This window comes from Haemaphysalis longicornis, unplaced genomic scaffold (assembly GCF_048455015.1).
Source record: "Haemaphysalis longicornis isolate Haplotype H1 unplaced genomic scaffold, Haemaphysalis longicornis Haplotype H1 scaffold_10, whole genome shotgun sequence".
NCBI classification, from domain to species: Eukaryota; Metazoa; Arthropoda; class Arachnida; order Ixodida; family Ixodidae; genus Haemaphysalis; species Haemaphysalis longicornis.
In genome coordinates, this window is record NW_027526204.1 from 90,341,269 (window position 1) to 90,363,948 (window position 22,680).

A 22,680-nucleotide genomic window follows, 5' to 3' on the forward strand; every position below is an offset into this window, starting at 1 on the left:
GCAAACTCGTAACAAAAAATTTGTTATAGACGGGTTCGGCTATATCGAACTACCCGCAGTGCATATTACAGTTCGCTACAACCGGGTTTGTATAATTCAAGGCTTGCCGACCCACCAGCATAGTCAATCGGCCGGCCAGCGGCGCATTGTCGCAATTCGTCACTCAGTTGAAAAAAGGCAACTACACGATATGTGCCTGGAAGAACGTTTCATTAGTTTGTTACTTTGTATACTGTCCCAAGCTTAGTTATGACCTTAGACTAGCTCCACACAAACGTACATGTGACGCGTCGCTGACGATAGTAGAAAATCTAAGGCCAACTTAACAGTCAGTGAAGTTATTATAGGTATAATGTAACAAACCCCGAACTTCAGTAGTAAAGCGTAAAACCGAAGTGTGGGATGCAGTTTGTGCACTAGGTAAACCCGCACAGTGGTCACCAGCACGCCCACATATTTACGATGGCTTTTCTGCCAAAAGAATGCAGTCGCTAGAGGTAAGATATTTTTTTTTAATTTCGGGGACTCTTACTGCAGAAGCGTAATTCAAGAAATATTCATCTAAGCTGCAAGGGATGCTGAAACTAAAGAGAATAAACACGCTATGGAAGATATAGTTTGTATTTCCTTCCCCCGAGAGCACTGTGGTTATCGCCGAGTGGTATGAAGCATTGGGTGCATTGTTTCGCAGTTCGCGAGTTCGAATTCCCGATGGCTTATGTGCTTTTTTTATGGAGTTATGTTTAAATACTTGGGTAATGTTTTCTATACTTATTTTGACATTTTCCAGTGCAACCTCCAGTGCTCCATGAGCGAGTTTGGAGACTGCGTGCAGACTGCACTGACACGCTGGCGAGCTCTCGTTCACGTCATGTTGACATAAGCACCGAAAGCTTGCAGGAACCTTTCCGAGTAGGCCGACTGTCGGAGTGGTTCGAACATGCCTTTTAGCACACAGGGACGAGTCATGCAATCTCTAAAGGTGAGGGGAAGAACCAAACACTTGAGCGTCCACGATGGCGTGGAGGGCGTTCAGCCACTGCCTGCGCCTCGGACAATGAACGTAACAATTTCAAGCGGTGCTGGCACGGTAATCTGACTTATTGCATAGCTGACAGCGTGGTGGAAACAGTATGAAAATTACTGAGGTATCTAGAATGCCCACGCAATGACAATTGAAACCACGCATGATGTACGGAACCCCAACCCCAACTGTTTATACCTTCAGTCCTGGACATCGTCCAATCACATCGCACCTCAAAACCTCGTCAGTATTTGTAGGGGCGATGCCCCTTACAGCCTCGGCTGACGGCGTCTCCTGTTGTGGTCGTCAGCATCTCATGACAAAGTAGCAATACAACACCGGGACACCCGTTTTCCAACGCCTCGCGCTACAACGCAACGCGTACTAAAAGGAAAGTGTACCAGTGGGCTGGGCTGGGCTACTGTACTTGTACTAAAACCAGCATTCCCTGCGCCCATTTATTATGGACTGCTGGTTCGGTTGGTTTTTACGATGAAAAGCCGGTTGAAAATGATTTACAGATTAGCGGTATGCTCCTTCTCCGCTTCAGCAATCGCCGAGCCCAAGCAGAAGCATTTTGTAGACGGGTTATAATTTGTGTTACACTCAAGTACCCACCAGATCTTGATGCTAGCCTTGATCCATACGGGTGGTCGGTCGGGGCCTCGATCACCAAAGACAAGCCCCAAGGCGAGGTGCTGGCATCGCACTGCACTCGCATTAACAACTGCTACTACCTCAAACTGGGGCAGATTGGGCGGGAAAATTGCTTTAATCTGATTTAGCGCAAGAGGGCGCCACCACCTCAGCAAGCACTTATCTCACCGGCGCTTCCTCGGCGCCCAATCAGCGCGCGCCGTGTTGCGAGAGACAGACTTAAAATCTTTGAAAATAATTATACACTGCAGGCTTCGCTCTTACTCAGGTTTCATGTTAGGGGGGAGGGTCCGGGATTATTTTGAGTCTTTTAGGCTTGATAAAATAATATTGCTTTATTGACTCGTTGAGCGGTGAAAAGGGCGTATATTTAGGCTGTCCAATGCAATGCAAACAAAATCAGCAGTTCGGCAAATTCAATTAACTTTACCTATGGAAAAAAGTGATTTTTTTATGCACTGCACCACCAACACAAATTGTGTTTTAATTTGAAAAAATAAACACTTTCATAGCTGGAGCCATGTTGTTACTTGAAGGCACCGCCGCATTGTCAGCTCATCGAATAGATAACGAAGACAAATATGCACAGTCACTGCTCCCGCACTAATGCCACGTTTGGCAGCATCCTGCAGGACATCATTCTCCGCAGTCTGCTGTATGAACCCTTCGCAGAGATCAAATAACGGTGCTGCTGGCTACAACAAATAATGCAGAGCGAACTAGCCTCTCCCACTATATGCAAATTTTAACTTGGCCAGGTTTTAACATGCCTTTGGTTTCCCAAAGTGGCTCCAGTGTTGGCGCTTTCCGCAGACAAAGGAATGCTGAAGGCGTACTTGACAGTAAAATTCGAACTATACTCCCTTATTGTTGTCCCCGGGATAGATGCCAGAATGCACAGCACACAAATTCTACAGTGCCAGTGGCGTAAATTGGGAGCAATTTCCTTACGCGGGCCAGCGGGTGGAAGCGTCGTAGTCAGTGTGGTGGTGGCAGTGGTGGTGGTGGTGGTGGTGGTGGTGGTGGTGGTAACTGGTGGCGTGGGATAATTTGTTTCGCTTAGGTCCGTTGTGATGGCGCTTGTCGGCTGTTGTCCTTAAAAATGAGGAGAAAGGAAGGAGTAACAAAATTAACAGCCACATTCTCCACACAAGAACGAGTCAAGGAAACCGATCGTGAAAAAAGATTATTACCAGAAATGTGTTCTATGCTACTTTTCAACACGTCACAAGTTGATTCCAGTCATGCAGCAAAGAATGTTACTTTCTACAGTTTCATGAAGGCCAAAGTTGCTTACATGCTCAGTAAATACAGACAACGGAGGTGGGAGTCGCCGCCAAGTTCGAACAGGCAGTGCACGTAATTTCATTACTAAGTGACATTCGTGACATCCCACATTTTAGCATCGATACCATGGGCTAAAGTGAGCGCGCTGCTCCACCATAGGCCGCAAATGGGTCCTATGACAGGCGAGGTGCACCACAGCTGTCTACGAGATAGTCGTTCGGCAAGGCGAACGATGCAATCCAGCACGCTGGGTTTGGCCATATTGACAGTTACATGTTTTTTCCTGCAGAGCACTTTAGCGGCCCCGCTTGTCGTCGTAGGTGGTCCGTTGTCACGGTATCTAGTCGCAGTCAGTGACGCGGCGCAACGCACTCACGCAGAGTTTTCAAAAATATCCCAGCTTCTCCCTTCACTCAGTGTTCTGGCCAGAAGTTAAAAGAACACTTGAAAAATAGTTTTATATGGGCAGAACCCTTAAAACTCCTGGAACTGCTGGCACTGGTGCTACATATCTCCATTATATAACACAAAGAAAAATGGAGGTACATTTCAGGCAAAATACAATAGGTGACCAATTTTTCAGATCTGGAGGGAGGCGAAAAATAGTCCGAATAAAAGAGCAGTTCGAAACACTTGTGTCACTACTGTTATGGAACAACTGTCGGATCATCGGGAAAGTTCGAAATATCCAGCAAGTCCCAATTCTAGGAGCCCGAAAAAACGGTCGGCTACTGTATATGTACTTAAACCAGCATTCCCCGCGCCCATTTATTAAGGAATTCTCGTTAGGTTGGTTTTCACGATAGAAAAAAAAACGTGCCTGTGGCAGGTGTTGCCGGAGATATTTGCCCTGCGCCGTCACCATAGAGGCTGGTGTTGTCGTGAGTACACAATAAAAATAAAATAAGGAAAAATCACAAATTAAGGAATAATTTACCCACAATAATTCAAACTTAAACCAGTGCTCCTCTGTAGGCCTTTTCAGGAGCCCTGGGGCCCCCTATTAGCTACTTTAGGTAACGACACCAGCTTTACGCTGAGACAAGTCAAGAGAGGGCCACACAACCCCTCAGGAAAATCATTGATTCGCACTTGACAGCTTTCACGTTGAGTGGAACTTCTTTAACTACTGTTACCTCTAATGAGCGAAAGGGCATGAGACTTAATTCTCAAGAGCGAGCACGTTATCAATGCATTCGCGCAATGCAGCGTCGCACAGAACTGCCCATTGAAAGGTCACTGGATCAGTCAGAAATCTACACTTGGTAAACAAGGACTCGGATGCCGTTGCAATGGAGCTTTTCAGCCATTTTCTGTAAATATGAGTCCACCTAACATAAAGAACTAAGCAAAGCGTTAACTGATGCTGGTTTGTTGCTGAATCCGCTGCACCTAATTTAACACATGCTTGTTTCAAAAAGAGGAATCAGCAAGTTGGTTTCAATCGAAAGCCTTACCTTCTCATAGCCATTTTAGCATTGATTCGGTACCTAAAGATGCCTCAATTGCTGAGAAATCAGCATCTGCAGCCGCTGTTTGCGTCCCGATAAACCGGAAGCCCGTGACCAGTATTAAAGCGTTGAGAAAAGCATCGTGCGGTAGTGCCGCAAATCTTTGTGTTCGAATAACCGTTTCTGCGTAGCTCGCACATTTCCTCTAAAAGCGGTACCACCGCCCCGACTATGGACGAGTACGCCATGGAGCTGCTGCCAGCAAAAACGTTCCGCAAGCCAGATGTTTTAACCACTGCCAGTGCAAGTTGCGCGGTATAGCCAGTGGCGGTGGCACCTGTCTTCACGTTTCAGCCAAGCTTCTTGTCCTGCTTATTTAGATTACATAGAGGAGCATTATCAGTACTAATGTATATAGAAGAAAGGTGACTATTTGCACCGATGGGGACAGATTTTTTTAGCTGTATATCACCAGAGACGATAGAGGGTTGTGCAAGGTTCGGAGGAATACTAGTTTTGCGACGTGCTACAGAGGCCATCGCACGAACATTTTACTAAGACCCTTATGGTGTACGTTTCCTTCCCATTGACAGTGAAGATGTAGTGTTTTACAATTTAGTCATTGCCCAGACTCCACAGTACCTATATGGCGCTCACGCATAGCAAAGCTGTACGATGATGTTGACGCACGTTGTACGATGCAGAATTTCAAAGAAAGCATTTGCCGATTCGTACTTGCGCTCGTTGGCGCAAACAGAGCAAATGACCACTATCAGGGCATTTTAATCAGGAACGTCCGCCCTTGGTGGCTGGCAGCCTCACCTTTCGTATGTGCTCGTATGTACACAGAAAACATGTGTGACGCATATTGTCAAAACCAGGCAATAAATAAAAAATGCCGACTGCTAGAGGCATTGAATGTATACATGTAGAGCGTCGCAATTCGCAGTACCGAATCCCAATTTGACGTGGTTTTTAAATTGATTTGTTCTAATTTGGGTAATGTTTTCTATATTGCATTCAAGATCTTGTCCTGCAACCTTCATTGCTCCGCATATGAGTTGGAAGACTTCGGGCACACTGATACTTACACGCTGGCTATTTCTTGTTGGCGTGGTGTTGACATAAGCACCGACAGCATGCGGCAACAGTGCCGAATAAGCCAACTGTCGGCCTGGGGAGAACACCCCTTTAACGGCACAGGGGTGCGCCAGACAAGCCCCAAAGTTGGAGGCAGAGAGCCTCCTAGGTGAGCGTCTCTGATGTCACGGATGGCGTTAACAAATGCCTACTCCTCGGCTAGTGATCTTTACAATTCTAGGAAATCCTGGCAAGCTTATCTGAATAATTCTACATCTGACAACGCAGCAGAAGCGCGGTATGCTGATTCCTAAGGTATCGAGAATGCCTAAGCTACAGTAACGTCATATGAAAAACATGCTGCGCGGAACCAAAACCAAAAAAGGTTTCAACTCTGATTTTGGACGTCGTCTTGTCCCATCGCAACACGAATACGAGTAACTGCTGTTGTTCCGGCTGCCGCAAATATCGCATGGTATGTTCCGTATTTTCAGGCTTCATAAATTAAATACTGCTTTATCGACGGAATCAATGCTGAAAAGTAGCAAAAAGAGAAGCTTGACGACATCACTTCAATAACCCTTTAGTGGAGTGTTCTGGGCCCTTTTGTAATTTTTATTTATATTAAATATCGTAGATAAAGTTTCTACACTGGTAAAGATCAAACTCTTTGACATCCGGAAAATGGGTTCACTTGTGATTAAAAGAGCTGACGCGATGGAGTACACATGCATCCCTGTTGTTTTAACCATCAACCTAAGCTGGAATGAACACATTTCTATTGTTTGCGCGTGTATGGTCCGCGTTAGAATATTTATCAAATAAATAGTGAGATGCTTGAAATGATTCAATGGAAAAAAGTTTGATTTACTTCTTCCAAAGATCCAAATCACCGATTAACTTACCAAGACACTACTTTCCCACACTTTGGCTACAGCATAAAATTCACAGGCTCAATGTTTTTTCAATAACAACCGGCGTCAATAAGCTGTGAGTGGTAAGTATACGAAAAAACAAGCACGGCATCGGCAGACTAATTCCTTAAAACCGTATTTCGCCAGTACTATCGTTTTCGAATATTCATACTTTCCTCGCACAATAAACCACTGGAATTGCCTACGGCAGTCATTACCGTCAAAGTAGAATACTTTGACCAAAATAATCATGACCCATCTTTTGCTCTTATGTATGTTTTATTAATTGTTCTTGTTGCTGTACTCTTAAATGTAAGGCTTAAGGCGCACCCCGCCTGCTGGAACTCATAAATGGGCCTGCAGCTTTTCTTAAAAGTAATATCTACAGAAAATGCTCATTGCCGTTGCCTGGAATGGCTCACAAGATTCAGACACGTACATAATTACCCAATAAAACGACAAATACAGGAATCAGACTCATTTTATAACCAAAGCCACTATCATCAGCCATTGCAGCTGTTTTGCGGCAGGTAGTTTAAAAATCGTAAGTATTATTGGAGAGCTTCAGATTGTTTACCACAAACGACTTGGACACTTCTTATTCGCATGTAATTTTCACTGGCAACCATTCGGCGTTATCGCCATTCGTTTAAAGGGACAGACAACCGATTTTTGTCGGGTATATATTCTCTATCCCAAATGAAAGGGCATCACTTAAAGCACCTTGACGAGAAACGGTTTTGCTGATAACGCTCTAGAACTTTTTAAATCGAATTTTCTGATCTACGAGCCGTATGTGTCCCTCCCAAAACTAATGCTGGCAACCATGATATAGAGTAGCTCGGCAACATACTTTTGTCTGTATGCGAAATAAAAAAACGATATCTAAAAACTTGTTCCCAGCTAAAAAAGTCTGAATCGCAGGCTTTCCTGTTCCTTTATGTGTTTTTTTAAATGCAAGGGTCTATTTTGCACGAATGCGCCATCTGTTAGGGTAGACGATAGGTAAAATCTGGCTTCACGTTGTGGAGGCGGGAAGTTCCATTCTCCCCGGGCGCGACTTTTTTTTTTAAGCTGCCGTTGGCGTATTTGGAGACTAAAATCAAATATTTTGGCAGAACAAACGCCCCTGACTCAGACCGAATCGTCAAAGCTCCTTCGCTGGGTCTGTTTACTGAACGCTGCCGTTGATTCTGGCCATGGTGGCTCAGTTAGCCACACTGAGAGCAACCCAGCGGTGGCGGGCGGCGTGTCTTCAGAATTTTCAAAGTAATGTTTAGAAATACATATACTATTTAAGCTTGTACAAATACTTGTATAAAAAGGTTTTCAATACGTAAATAAACGTTTCAGCAGTTACAGTAGCTGCTAGGTTTGCAGGTCACGTGACAGGGACACATATTCGACACTACGAACCGCCACCCTTCTGATTTGAGGAAGTTTGCTGCCAAATTAAAATTATTTCCGCCAGTTTGTTTAAAAATTGTTTGTTTTTACCGGGCTATATAAAACGCTGGCTTTCATATGAGCTAGAGAACATATACGCGACAAAAATCGGTTGTCTGTCCCTTTAAGAAGCAAGATACACTGGTCTTTTACACAAAGACAAAGAAAATTTAAATACGTACGACCTTCATTCGACGCACACTGCATATCCCTCGCACTAATAATAGAGCATTGCTAGAGGAGAAGTACCGCATTTGCACAGTTCTGAACGCAACCCGTCCTTCACACGTCGAGAAGTCACCATTTCTGCGTAACTGCTACAGCGCTCTCTGCTCGACCTCATTCCGAGTAAGTAGTTCGAGAAGCGCACATTTGATGGCGCCATTGCCCTGTTGCAACATAGTCGTCAATTAAGATCCATATCAATTCCAGTTAACGAAGACAACTCCCACAGGGGGAAAATATTCAAATCGTTCTAAACTGAAACCCTTGTTCTTATTATGTCCCCCAAAGTTTTATGCAACCATTGTACTAACCGTATTTACTCCTTCATACAGGCAAACATTCAACATGTACTTGTGCAGGTGCAAACATGCCATTTAGTTTTGTGTCAAATTTTAGGAAAGATTTTCAGTCCCAGTAATTTGTTTTACTAGCAGCAAAGTAGTTCAGTTTTCCGGAGCTGACTTCCCTGGCAACAGAGCGTCGAAAGTGTACCTTAAAGGGACAGTGGCGTGATTTGTAGATTACTTGTGCAATTACAATTCGGAGTTGGGGCACTGTTTCAACCACTCTGGTTACGGTTCTTTCTGCATCCTCCTTGCTGATTTCCTATGACACTACGCATGACGCACTCTTTCGGATTGTCTTGACTGTGCTGACTGCACGGCTCGCTAAATGCAGAACCAACAAAATCGGTCGGCCAGCCTCCGGCTAGCTGGAACAGCCTCCGGATAGTGCCAGCCTCCGGCACTTTTATCGATAAGTAAACAGTAAGACTTAACGAGACTTGTGGCCAGAAAGTGTGGCGTTATTTTATTAGTGCAGAAACGGTATTAACCTTAGTACAGTGAACGTAACACTATTATGTGTATTGCCTTACACCGCTCCGCTTACTTTCCATCCCGGGGGCTGAAGAAACAGTAACGCATTCACTGACCAAGTGAAAAGAAAGTATAAAGACGTTTTAGACGTTGCTGTTTCTTCATAGATTGCCTGACTAGACGAACTTCCGTCGAACCCTTGACTACTACCTTCCCGGGTTATATACGCCGCACATCCCTGTACTTCTGGCAAGCCTCCAGCAAACCAATGGTAAATTAGAAGCCGGAGAAGAATCACCCAACTTAAGTTATGTAACATTCAACTGAAGCAGTAATGCAAACCGTACAACCAATGCACGTTCATAACTTGATAGCACAGTTTGTTTTGAAAATGTCAATATGGGAGATACTACGGTCGAAGCACATTTTCAAACTTTTGACACCCATAACATATTTGCGGAGAGAGAGATTTATTTTCACCGCGCAATTCGTAGAAAAGCATGACTTTTGAATGTCTTTTATCTGCGTGTGTTACTCGTTTCAGCAAATACGCAAAGTTGCTCCTGGACAGGACCAATGCAGCAAGATTACTTTAAATTGCTTTTGCGCTCACAAGGTGGCCTCAAAGCATACAAATGCAGAAACGACCGAAATTTTTTTGGCTATGTTCAATACGATCAACCTCACACGGCCCAAGGCTACTTCATGGTACGCTTAGATGCCGTGCAAAATTAATCACCACACCGCTCTCAGCTGCTGACCACGCTCTACGCAATCCGAAACAATTTGAGATCGCTGATACTATCCATGACACCACACCGTATGGACTATCATCTATAGCTCATCCAAGGGACTCATCCGGGGAGTGCTCCTTTTTTTGTCGAGGCCGAGATACTAGCCAACCTTGACCAAAGGCAGGACAAAATATTATCCTGCCACAAGCTTGGCCAATCCAAGCTGATGGTACTTCCCTTTGCTGGACTCAAGGTTATGTACCTTGTGACATTACGTTATTCGGCACCGAGTACCCCTGTTCGCTGTACAAAAACAGTTCCCGTGACCCTATGCCAGAAGCCGGACATCGATTCACAGCGTGTCCATAGCCAAACCCCAACACATGCCAACAGTGCGGCCTCCGACAGCCTAATCAGGGCCTCATGTGTGAACGACTGTGCACCCTCTGTGGCGGCTCCCGCATGAAGGCGGCTCAGGCTACCTCAAACGCTTCATCAAGGCCTACATCTTTCGCTGGAGAGAGCAAGCGAGTTGCTGAACGGAGGAGCAAGCCACGAGTAGGGACTCCACTCTGCAACGCGCAGACCAAGGACCGCTCTTGTAGCGCTGCCAGGACGCGCCGCAGCAGCACGGGCTCCAGGTCCAAGTCGACCTCCATTAATGGTGCCCACAAGCAAGACATGACCATTAACAAGTAGGTTATCTGTGCAGAAGCTGTGTCTCCTAACGCCCCCAGTAACCCGAACCACCCCCAACCACGCTAACCACCCCTTAGACCATGTCAAGACTGCATACAACTCAAAGCACAAATAGCCGAACTCCAAGCCAGACTTGAAAGAATAGAGAACCCCCAAACGGGAAACGGGAAACGTTCCAGACAAAACGCAACCAGCCTAACCACCCTGACTGAGAAGGATCATTGCAAATGGACGCGGCTCCCTAACCACCACTACCAACGAAAAATCCACAAATTATGACACTCGAGGGTCCCTCAGGGAATGAACTCCATGCGACAGAGGCTTTGCAAGTCGTGCAACACCGGCGTTTTCAGACAGCCATAACAACCTTACTGGTGACATTCAATAAAAGCATACACACGTACAAAGATTACACCAAGATGTACAAGTATTGAAGCCAAATGTACAGGCCTTTATGCAGGAGAGCGTCACTGTTTTCAATGACCGCATCGAAACCGCGAACCCAGGCGAGAGTCGCAGCCTCTGCCTATACGTACAGCCTCCCAAACTTCCAGTAATATAGAGGCAGCGACGATGAATAGGCATGTCAGCGCCTTATCACTGTTAAGGTCGCCTGTTAGGATGTATGGTTCGGGCAACTCGTCGACCAGCGCCTCGAAGTAAAAGCTCGAAAGTGCAAGATCAGGAGGAATGTATATGAAGCGTACCGTTATCAACCTACTGAATATGCGAATTGCTACAGCCTTAAGGACAGTGTTAAAAGTGACAGAGTGGCATGCTTAAGATTTCCGGGCGATTAAGGCCACACCCCCAGAAGAGTGTGTGCAGCCATCTCTGTCCTTTCTGTACACCAGGTAATTATTCAAGAAATTTGCGTGTTTAGAATTCAAATGTGTTTCCTGAACACATATTACATTTGGCTAATTAGCATGCAGTATTTTGAATACATGAAGATTTTTAAGAAGGCCTCTGTAGTTTCGTTGTATTATGTTGTCTCTTCCCATTATGAAATGTTCGGAGCTACTGGAGTGTGACTATGTACGTAAGGTCTTTCGGGGCTTGCACTCTTGGGAGAGGTTTTTAACCTTCTCTGGAGGTTTCGATGGAAGGGCCCACTCCTTCTGCGAAGCAGACAGAAAAGGTCTCGCATCCATCTCATCATCAGATTTTGAAGGGGTACCTGGCGAACCGGACCCCCCGCACTTGGCACCCTTTCCGGTGCTCTTCGTTCGAGCCGCGACCGCCGAGGGCGTCAGAAGCGTCCAGGGTGGCACAGGCGGTGCGGCTGGGGTGCCTCCGCCGGGGGTGCCTCTGCGGGCGCCAGCCGCCGATGCCTCCGTCTCGATCTCCTCCGGGCCCTCGCATGTGCTTTGGGCCGGTGGAGAGGAAGCGGTGGATGCCGCGGCATCCCCAATCGACGTGGTTGCCACCACAGCCGCTGCTGGCTCAGCGCGCGGTGCGGAGGCGGGTTGGGCTATCCGAGGCAACCCATTGGGTGGAAGACCAATTCCGACTCGCGGTACTGGGTCACCGCCGAAACCAGACGCCACTCCACCCTTCGGCGAGCTGCATCGGAATACCTCCCCAGGGGGAAAGAGGCGAACCACTTCCGCGCCTCTGGGAAGGTGATTTTCTCGGTGATTTTCACACGGATTATCTGCTTCTCCTGCTTGAACTTTTCACATTTTCGCGAGTACGCTGCATGGGGTCTCTGGCAGTTGGCACAGATGAAGGTTTCGAATTCACAGTTGTCTGAAGGATAGTCACGCTGGCCACACTTAGCACGGGTAAGCCAGCCACGGCAAGAGTTTGTGCCATGCCGTAACCGTTGGCACTAGAAGCAGCGCCGTGGGATTGCGATGTATGGGCATAGAGAACAATGTATGTAACCGGCATTTATTCATTCTAGAAGCGTGGATCGATCGAAGGTTAAGATAATGTGTTTAGTTGCTACCTTTTTGTCATCGCGGCGTATTGATATGCGCTTTACAGCCGTGACGCCCTGATCCCTTGCACCTTCTAAAAGGCCGGCATCGGTTTTGGAAATGACATTCGCTTCAGAGATCACACCCTGAGAACTGTTGAGGCTGTGGGGGGGGTGTGTCCCTGATCTCCAGATCTGCCATGCGTGTTTGTTTCAGGGGGATTGTGAATTGCTGCCGAGTTTTTACTTCAACTCGCACTTCACCAGTTCTGAGCTTTTTGGCGTCGATTGTTTTGCCGATGACACCTTCAAGGAATTTCGAAACAAGAAAAAATTACACCATCTCCCCGAAGGGAACTATGTGGTGATGCAAAGCAGAATTGTGCGTCCATTCAGCTCATCGGACGGTGCAGCGTGTCTCAACCGAAGCAGCAACTAAGGAAGCGGCATGCGGACCAGGTTTATTATATAGAGCAGATGTAGTGGAGAGGGGGAGATGAGAGAGGAGACGTGCATGCGCGCTTATTGCGCAGCTGCCGTGTTGCCGTTATGTTGAGTGATCTGGTGTTTAGTAACGCCAGAGGGAATTCGACGTCCGGGTCCACACCGGTGGCAAAGGCACGCAAGTACTGTTGTATTACTGTGAGTAGGTGGTGGTGCTCGAGGCTCCGAATCTCGTCCATCATGTTCTTGTCGATTTTGTAGTCTCTGTGGTAGAATCGGTAGTCTCCTTCAGCGTTGGTGAGGTAAAGCTTGTTGACGTTGGTGCACCGGCTGAGAGCAACGTACACGCCCTCGTCTTCGCAGCTTTGTCTTCTTGTTTGGCGGTTCCCCTACGGGATGACGACGGCGGTGGTTGAACGCAAAGCTATCTCGTGATGGATTCTTTGGTTGGCCAGGCCCTATGGGGCATCCTGCCACAATCATCATCAGAGGCGCTGCGGACGGGGCACGGACGCGGGACATCCCCCCGAGCAAGAGACGCTAACATCCTCCTCTAAAGGTTTTAGTTCGTCGTTTCTATTGACGTTCAGCTTCGCGTGTTTTCGTTGTATCAGTAGCTTCTTGACGTCGTTTGAATGAGTCAAAGACATAAGGCGCGAACGTAGCACTTGCTCCTGTTTCGGGTTTGTAGAGCAGTGGGAAGAGCGCCGCGTACCTCTTGTTGCGGCCAGAGAGTCGTGGGATCGAAACCGAGCGCAGCTATTTCTTTTTTTATATTGTAGGGGGAGAGGTGCGGACAACGGACGGACGCCGGACATAGCCCCGAGCAAGGAATGCTTTGCAACTGAAATACAGATTGAGAGAAAACCGGCTTCGATTTGTCCATAGATTCAATGTTCAAAAACGAGGGTAGTTATCTGGCTTTGAGGGCGAGATAGAAGGCAAAGCAGGTGAAGAAACTTCGGTGCGGCCCATTTTCAGCGACCGATCACGTTTGAGGGGGGTTGAAAATACCATAAAGCTTAGCATAAAAGCAGGGAGACGGGGGTACTTTATTCGTCAGCCTTACCCTGATAGCTGAAGAGGTCCTCGAGCTCTCTGCCTGGTAGAAAGACAGGGAGCCCATCCGCCAGAGCTTGACCTGGGCTCCGACGGCTGCGGTTTGAGGTTTCTACCATTCACCTTACAAACGCATCCCCATGGTTGGATCCAGCTTATGAAGGGGGCTCGTGGACCGTGGGGTCGCCAACACCGTCACCAAGATTGCTCAAGGTGCCCCGTGCGAGGTCCTCTAAACCTTGCAGCCGAAGAATAGGCGTGATAATATCTACGTATTGCCTATTTTCAGAGAAAAACAGAAGTTTCTAAGCCGCAAGCTGCAAAATTACAGAGGCCCGAAATTTAAATTAGTGCCGCTTCATTTGATACAAACTGCAGATATCGATTAATGTCGGGTGGTGAGCACCGTAACACAGCTTAGCTATCACCTCAAACCATTCATTTGGGAATGTTCTTTTCTGAAGTAGCGATAGATCAGTGAGCGCAATGCACCAGTACAGCTCTAAGTTGTCCGAAGGTCAGCAGTACCGGCCGAAGAAATTGCATTACCCTAATAGTACTGTCACTCTAAGTAAGCTCACCGCGCGCTGCAAGCTCAAGTGGGAGTCGCTTCTCAAGCGCCAATGAACGGTTATGTCCTTGCGAATATTGCATGTTTCTCGGCTTCATGAGAAAACTGCATTCATAAAATTTCTGACAGCCCTTCGTTGTTATTTGGCGAGCGCTGCTAAGTGCACGCAGATTGTGATTCATATGTCTGCCACTTGTTTGCGCGGCACTAAGGAAAAGAAGCACGGGAGGACATAGACGTGCGACGAAAAATTGGGTGTTTGTACACAGTAGTTAGGACACGTAAATCGAGCTTTAGCAAAATTATTACATTCACACAGATCCAACATACATTGTGCACAACTGCAAACAAATATAAATTGACCCCCTGTCCTTGCCACATACAGGCGCTCATGCATAGGTACAGTAGTGGTGGGACCATGTTTTCCTACTTTAAAGTGGAGACCGTTTCTTCCAGATCTGTTTGTTCCGGGGCCATTTGTTCAGGAACCATTTATTCCGTAACCGCCCTCGTCTGCCAGGACACATTCCTCATGTCGATCCGACAGAAAGATCTACAGCCATTCTTGTCAAAAGTTGCGTTGCGGTGACTCAAAACCTTACGCCACAGAAAGACTGCAGGCACACGCTCCCCGAATTCTACCCCAGTCAACTAAAAAGAAATCCAGCCTCTTTATACTCAAAATGTATTTCTCGCCATCGCGCACGCAACGTTGTGGGCATTACGGAGGTCCGCCATTTTTCCTATGTCTTTCGGCTCGACGCAAAGGCGAAAGGGGGAAGGTCCCTCTCTATCCCTGCGACCATGCGTTTACCTCCTATGAGAGGAAGACTTGGGGCGCTGCCGACTCCCCGCCGGGAACGGTTTTGCCCGGAAGCTCCGGGCGTGCTGGTCCGAGGCCCACGACGGAGAAAGGCGGTATTTGGATACCAACCATCATCGCCAGTGGCCGTAGGTACATGTTGCTCCTTTTGGCGTTCCTCTGTCCGCCCTCGCGCCTGTTTCTCCCGTCCGGACCAAGGTTGTCTTGGCGGTGGTAGAACGACGCGCCCGACGTCCCTGATAGCAGTGCAATAAACGTCGGGGTTGGCGATGGGCGTGTCGTGTGGTATTGCTGTTCGCTGCCGCTAAGACAAGTTAGCGGTCCGTGGCGGCGTTCAGTGGAGCTAGCTTTGCGGCCGAAACTCGAGGGTCGACCATGGTCGCCGTAAATACCCTTGTCCCCACAACGTAGAATGAGGGAAGTTACCCAGGAAGGCTTATTTTTAAAGACCTCACTCCTGATTATAGAGATTTAACCTTCTACACCAGTTCTGGAGGTACACAATTTCAAAAAGTGGGAAAATATAGTACAATGTATCAAGAAAGGTCTAACGCTGCTCAACGACCCAGACACACCTAATCTAACGGGCACTGTTGGAAATATTACGTGCGAAGAAGAGGTGGCTCTTAGCAGCTGCTCCTAATATCACCATCATAATATCGGAGTACCTTCCACCATAAAGAATCGCTCACATCCCGCGATCACCACATCTTTTTCTACAACAAAATGTTGCCGTGATCAGGATACTGCGGTTGAACTGATTGCGCCGCCCCACAACGACGACGCTAACAGTGACCAATGACCGCAGGCGGCGGTGAAGAAGCAAGAAAAAATTGTGGATGCGCAGAAGGGTTCCCGAATCCCACGTCGTCACCAACGTTACCGATTCTTTGCGGACACTATGCGGGAGCCAACGGGAAAAAACGGCTTTGATTCCACCTACATGACCGTTCTCGACGGCCCACTGATATTAACAACGTCGAGAATGGGCACGGAGGTCATATATTAACGAGGAATCCTCATCCGGAACCCAACCACCGAAAAAAAAATCGAAGGCATCCAATCAGAGATTAATGCCTAAACGCCATCCAGTGGTAAGCTGAGTTTCCTTAAAAAGAGTGTAATAGAACATTTCGAATAAGATGAAAGCTTGACGAACAGATTTAAGAGCTTATAGACTTCGGTTATTTAACGCATGGCTTTGAAATCGGCGAACAATTCGAATCCTCAATGCTGCTGACCGGAATTGCAGAGGCATTCGCATTGCAAAAATATCCGAGAAATAACGTAGAAAAACACATCATCGCAAACAACAATGACTCAGCATGGCAGAGCAGCCAGCCTTAAAACAGGAACAGTTCTTTGTGGGGACCTCTCAAAGCAGCTCGTCAGGTGCCGCACGTCACCTAACAGACTGATTTCTTCGGAGAAGAAACGGATGCATTATTTGCATAGAGGAGGTAGTTGTTTCTACCGCTAGAACGGACGACTTTTCAACCTAGTTCAATTCACCTCGACTTCATCCAATAAATGTGACGAGTGTTCAGCGCCACCACCATGCCGTGGAGTTACCTGAGGCATCGGATTCACCTGGTTTTCATGGTACGAAAGCACGTTTGCTGCTCAAGGAACATCATTAAGACCAACAAGCACCATCACAGACGAACAAAGTGCCCCTTCAGGACCATCGACCGACCGGCCGAACCTCACACTCACGTACGGATTCTTCAGGTACAGGTCATCGGGGTACCTCGGGTTTGAAGTTCATTGGTTTGGAAAATGCAAAACGTAAAAAAAATCTGAAAACTCCTTCGCCCAAAATGCTACACCTAAAAACCTATGCAAATGCCGACTGATCAGTAAAACGACAAAGAAAAGGATAACTTCATTATAAAGATTATCATTATATGCATAGAAAGATTCAGCCGGCCCGAGCATTTCTCCAAGATACTTCTAGCGAGCCAACGCACATGTCACGTGAAGCTTGCGAGATCACTGCCATGTTATCATCCAGGATGTGCGATGCCCAGACGATGGTACATGGCATGGTCAATACGAGCCATGTACCCTGATATTATTCCACAAAGTTCATGTTCCACAGAATCTGCAAACATCGATGGAAGCAGGAAAATGGAACATCATGGACGGCGAACACAGAACTTTTGGCACAAAATTGAAGGTTTTAGGCATCCATAATAGCCATTGAAAAGGGCCACCCAGACACATATAGAGGCGGCAAATAGTCTTGTTTAGGCATATTTAGGCTCAAATTGTATTTACTCAGCTGCATATTCTAGGACAATTTTTTACTACTAGTGAGAACACTGGACAACTCATGTGCTGTGGGAAAGTAATTTTACTTTCTTCCTGAAAAAAATCCACTACACAGTTCATTTACGTGAAATGCAGGGTATATCGACATCAAAACAAAGCCTTGAAAGCCATGACAAACCACACCAGCTGCTGCAAGATGTACCTCCTTTTAATCGATAATCCTGTGGGAAAAACAACGCCAAACGTCCACTGAGGTTGAGGTAGCATTCTCCTTTGGGACACTATAACCTAATTCCATCTGAAATGTCACCAGGTTTGCTGCTCAGAATCTTCGGCAGTTCTTTTAGCACAGAGATTACAGGAATTTCATGTCACACAAATTTTGGCAAACGGCTATTCCGAGATGGTGGCCGATCGGTCCTGGGTATCCGAATTGAGATCAGCATTGTTATAGTGGCGCGAAAGCTATGAGTTGCTGCAGTGCTTTCTGCTAAGAATGTGAAATAAGCCCAAGAATGTGCATTGCCACGAACTGTAGCGTGGTGTAAATATTTCGGACTGGGACGCTTCTTTCGACTGCAACGCTGGTAATACTACGTGAGTATTTTTATTGTTGTTAGACTACAGCTTACAACAACAAGCTATGGTGCATGAATGCCTTTGAAGACACAACTGGACTTCGAAGAACCATCTTAACTGCCACGTATTCGTTGACAGAACCGAACAACCTTCTCAGCTCTTGACATGGATGAATCCTCTGGATAGCACAGTGAAGTGCAATAATTTTGCTACACATTATTGAGCTATTCAGTCCTGCAGAAGCAGATGATTTGTGAAGCTGCGGGAATAACACTATCCAGTAGCTCGTGAGGATAGGGGGGACGTCGGTGAGCTTGGCTGCAATGTCGCTACGCACGGGCCTCTGGCCGCTCGGTGGCAAGGTCGAGGTGCCACCTGCTTCAGCCCGACCTGCGCTCCTCCGCGTGTTTGGCACGGTGTGCGAATTTTCCCCGCAAATGGCGAGCGACAAACGCCGAGAAGCGGGCTTATAAAGCGAGAAAACCCTTACAGAACATAGCATATATAACACAAAACAGACATTTTTAGGCACTAGAAAGCCCATATAGCTAAAAAGGCACTAAAAAGCCCATATAGTGAAAACAGGTAGGTTTAGGCACAATAAACTATAATTAAAATGCTCCCCATTCGTTAGATCATGTTTATATGCTAAATAGGCATAACACAAACTTAAACAAAAATAGGCATTTTGCCTAAATTTCTGGTCTCACCTCAAGATCTTGAACAAAAGTGCTGGTGCTGTTGATTACATCGCACAAGAGGCGCTGCATAAGTGCGGAAAAGTGAACTCCTCTCCTTACGTTCAGCATCTCCCTCCATTTCTCGCGTGGCCAGGAGGACGTTGAAAGTATAACCGACAATGAAGAGGTGGCTGCTAGCAGCTGCTCCGAATATCATCATCATTGTATCGTAGTTCAATCAGCCATTAAAATCGCTCACATCCCGTGATCAACAGGCATCGAGTACCCAGACATACCAGTCCTGACGTTACTTTCTCAGCTGGAACTCTAGATATTACCTGGCCTAATACGCAGGAAAACCTCTGACCTGTGTAAGATATATTCCACCTGTTTTCAAAGACAAATTACAAACCCTGTAATGGATCAGCCCGCATCACGAACTAGGCGGTATGCGACAGGTTATGCTACCACGGAACGTCGATTGCGGACCATCCTATAAAGAACTGAAGCAACCGGCTCTAGGAGATGCCCAAGCACACTCGTATAGCTATCTCCTACAGGATACCGAATACCTGAATTCAACCCAAAACGTCACACCTGGCAAGCACGAAGCAACCTCACAAGACGGTGGAAACTCATACACAAAAAGCCCTGGAAGCCTATACCCCAGACCACATTACAAATTACCTTATTGCCATCCTTGACTACCCCACCATGCCAATCCTGCTCCGCTATTTGAACTCCTACTGGATGGAAAAGAACTCCTCTATCAATGAAAGTTGGCTAAAGTTCGCTTCGTCCCAAAACCCGTCAAATCGCCACACATCAAAAACCTGCTCCCGATATAACTATCCTGTATTGGAAAAATACTGCAGAGAATCATACTGAAACCATTCAAAACCACCTTGACGCAATGAAACAAACGCCAGACAATGTTGGCTCCAGGAAACATCTCGGGACACCGGACTGTTATTACACTGAATTTATTACACTGACTGTTATTACACCGGACTGTTATTACACAGGGCCATGCTCGCTCTAGATTTGAAGGGATTCTTCAACAACATGCACACGAGGCAATTCTTTGTAACTTAGCCAACACAGGATGCAGAGCGAAAACCTGCATCTGCACTGTTGATTTCCTTTCCAACCGCAGAGCCATACTCAAGATCTGGGACGGCCCAACTAACCTCATAACTTCCAGAAGCAAAAGGCTCAGACCTTTCCTAATACTCTTCAACATCTCGTTCCTGGATCTCCAAGAGCGGAATAAATAAACACCGAACTTAAGCCATCCCTCATATGCGGACGAAGTGACCCTATGTATGGTGCCCGGGCTCCATAGGAGGGTTGCAGGACACGCTCCAACTCGTCACGGACAGTGCGAATAAGTACGCAGACGATGCGGAATGTCATGGTCGCTGCAGAAGTCAGAGCTTCTCGTGGTGTGATGGCGATCCACCAAGAAGGACGTCTACAACATCCAAATCACCTTAAATGTGCACGACATCAAGTTAGGCGAATTCTTAATTCTGAACCTGTTCATTACGTGCCGACCGCAAGAACAACGCATCGGTAGAACAACTCACCAAGACCACCGAGCAAGTCACGCAGGTCGCGAACCGACACCGAGCATGAAAGAGGGCAATATGGTCAGGCTTAATCAAGCGTGCATCCGCTCACGCATAACCTACGCGGCTTCCTACGTCCTTATGAGCAGTGCGGAACCGGACACGATCGACATGCTGATATGTAAGTCTCTAACACAAGCCCTTGGATTGCCCATGAGCGGTTCCACAGACAAGTGATTGAGGGACACTTGTCAAATAACAGGGCGCGCCCGCTCGTAGGCGAACGGGATGCAATATACTGGCCAAGTTAAGTGCAGATTCCGGTGGGACGTTCCGTTGTTGTCACCGGTGCCGCTGTCCGTACCATTCAACGCGCAACGTAGTCTTTCGCGGGGACCAGCCCAAGCAGACCTTGAAGCACCCGCAACGCTGGTGAAGGCGTCACGTACGCGCCAGGAGCGGAAAATTGGTCGGACCTCCTTTGCTCCCCATCGTGCCATCCCTTCTCACTCCGCAACCCGCGGAGGCTATAGGGACCGGGTGGCCGTTGTGTGGCACCACCGTCCCTTCAGCCAACAGCGCCACCCGTGGCGAACCGCTCGTCAGTGGAATGCCGGTCGCGGTCAGCGCAGCGTAGTTGTACACGGCTTTCTGTCGTTCTTCTGTGACGCCGCTTGCAAAGCGCAGATAACCGCAAATACTATTTTCAGATCGGTAAATCTTAAGCGTGGAGGCGACGTTTAGGAGGCATGCCTTGTGTGTGATTTACGCCCATACTCAGTAGTTACAAATATCAGACGACGCTCAATGCACCAAGCTGGAAGTAAACCTGGAAGTAAAAGTCCGTTCCTTCGTGCAACTATTTTATGCTTGCATGCAGTTTGACGTATCGACGGATATATTGAAGCTGAATGCTCCTACAAAGCATGTGTGTCGAGCCAATCCAATCATGCTGCGGCGCTGATCTTCGGCCTTTGATGATGAAACGGGGTCGTGCACAAGCGAAAGACAAAGTTGGGGGGTTCTTACTAAGAATTACCTCCAAATAGAAATTGTGATGGACGACGCTTCCGTAACATCATTAACTACGGAAGAAACGTGTTTAATTTCACATAAATACGCTACCTACAGCCATCGGAAATCGTTTACAGAAGAAATACCCCGTGATAATATAACGTCATTGCCTGTCATGAAACAGCATTGCTTTACAAGAATTGCAATTCTTGCTGGCTAGTTGGTTAATAGTCTTTCAAAAAACAATTCCTGCGTGGCTGAAGGACGAGAGACCAGAGGGCGTAGAAAACCTGCACTCAGTTTTACAATTGAATATTGCGGTCGTTTTACGAGATGCCACCTACGCCTGAAAAATGAAGCACTCCTCCATCTAACGACGATGGTTTATCGCAAAGTTTTCTCGTGTGGGCTTCCTTGGTTGCCTTTCTGGATTTCAACATTGAATAGTTAAGCTTTGAATTTGCCAGCACGCAGTTTGGTCTTTTGATCGCTGCGTCTTTGTCTTTGACCCTTCCTCATTCTATATCATACGAAGAAACCTTCGCGTTCAACCATAGTCGTCGTTAAATGAAGGGCTGCATGATTTTGCTGTTTAATGTTGCACTTTCATGCGCCCCTCTCGAAATCCAGACTGCTTCCAGAGCGTTACAAATGCATCTGTGCTGGAGGACTCGGGCTGATGCACCCCCGTCTGAGGCAACTAGTACCGCATTTTTTGGTTTCATCGCTTCCAGAGCGTTGCAAATGCGTCTGTGCTGGAGGGCTCCGGCTGATGCACCCCCGTTTGAGGCAACTAGCCGCGCATTTTTTGGTTTCATCACCAGGCAATACACACATTCTTCTTGGTACCCGGTAGAGAATACTTAAGCATTAAAAACTAAGGCTGAAGTTAACACTGCCACATTTTCAACTAGTGGTACCAGCCTTTATTCCGCTCAGGCTCCCATGCTGTAACAGAGTTTCTCACCAAAACAAAGCTCACGGTTACAAAAAGAGAGTGTTAACTGCCACGACGTTTCTACGGCCACACGGTAATCGATCTCGTACGTATGTGCCTTTCTCTTCAAAGCATACGTATCGAGGTATCCCAGCGTTAAGGCTGGCGTGGAAACAGAAGTCATTGAAACCAGTGAAGATTTTTTAAAGTGGTAGAAATAATTACTAATATTAATAGTTTTATTCCCACTCAGATCACGCGAAGCCAGGCGCAGAGCGCTGCAAAAAGCGCTCACGGGAAAGCAGCCCAATGCCCAAAACAGGTTACGTAGCCATTAGTCCATTTAAAGGAGCCATGAAGAGAAAACACAAGTTTGGTTCATTCAAAAGATTGTCTCGTTAGAATCGTACTGACACCACTTTTAACGTAAACTTCGCTCAAATAAGCTACATAATTAGGAAAAACGGGA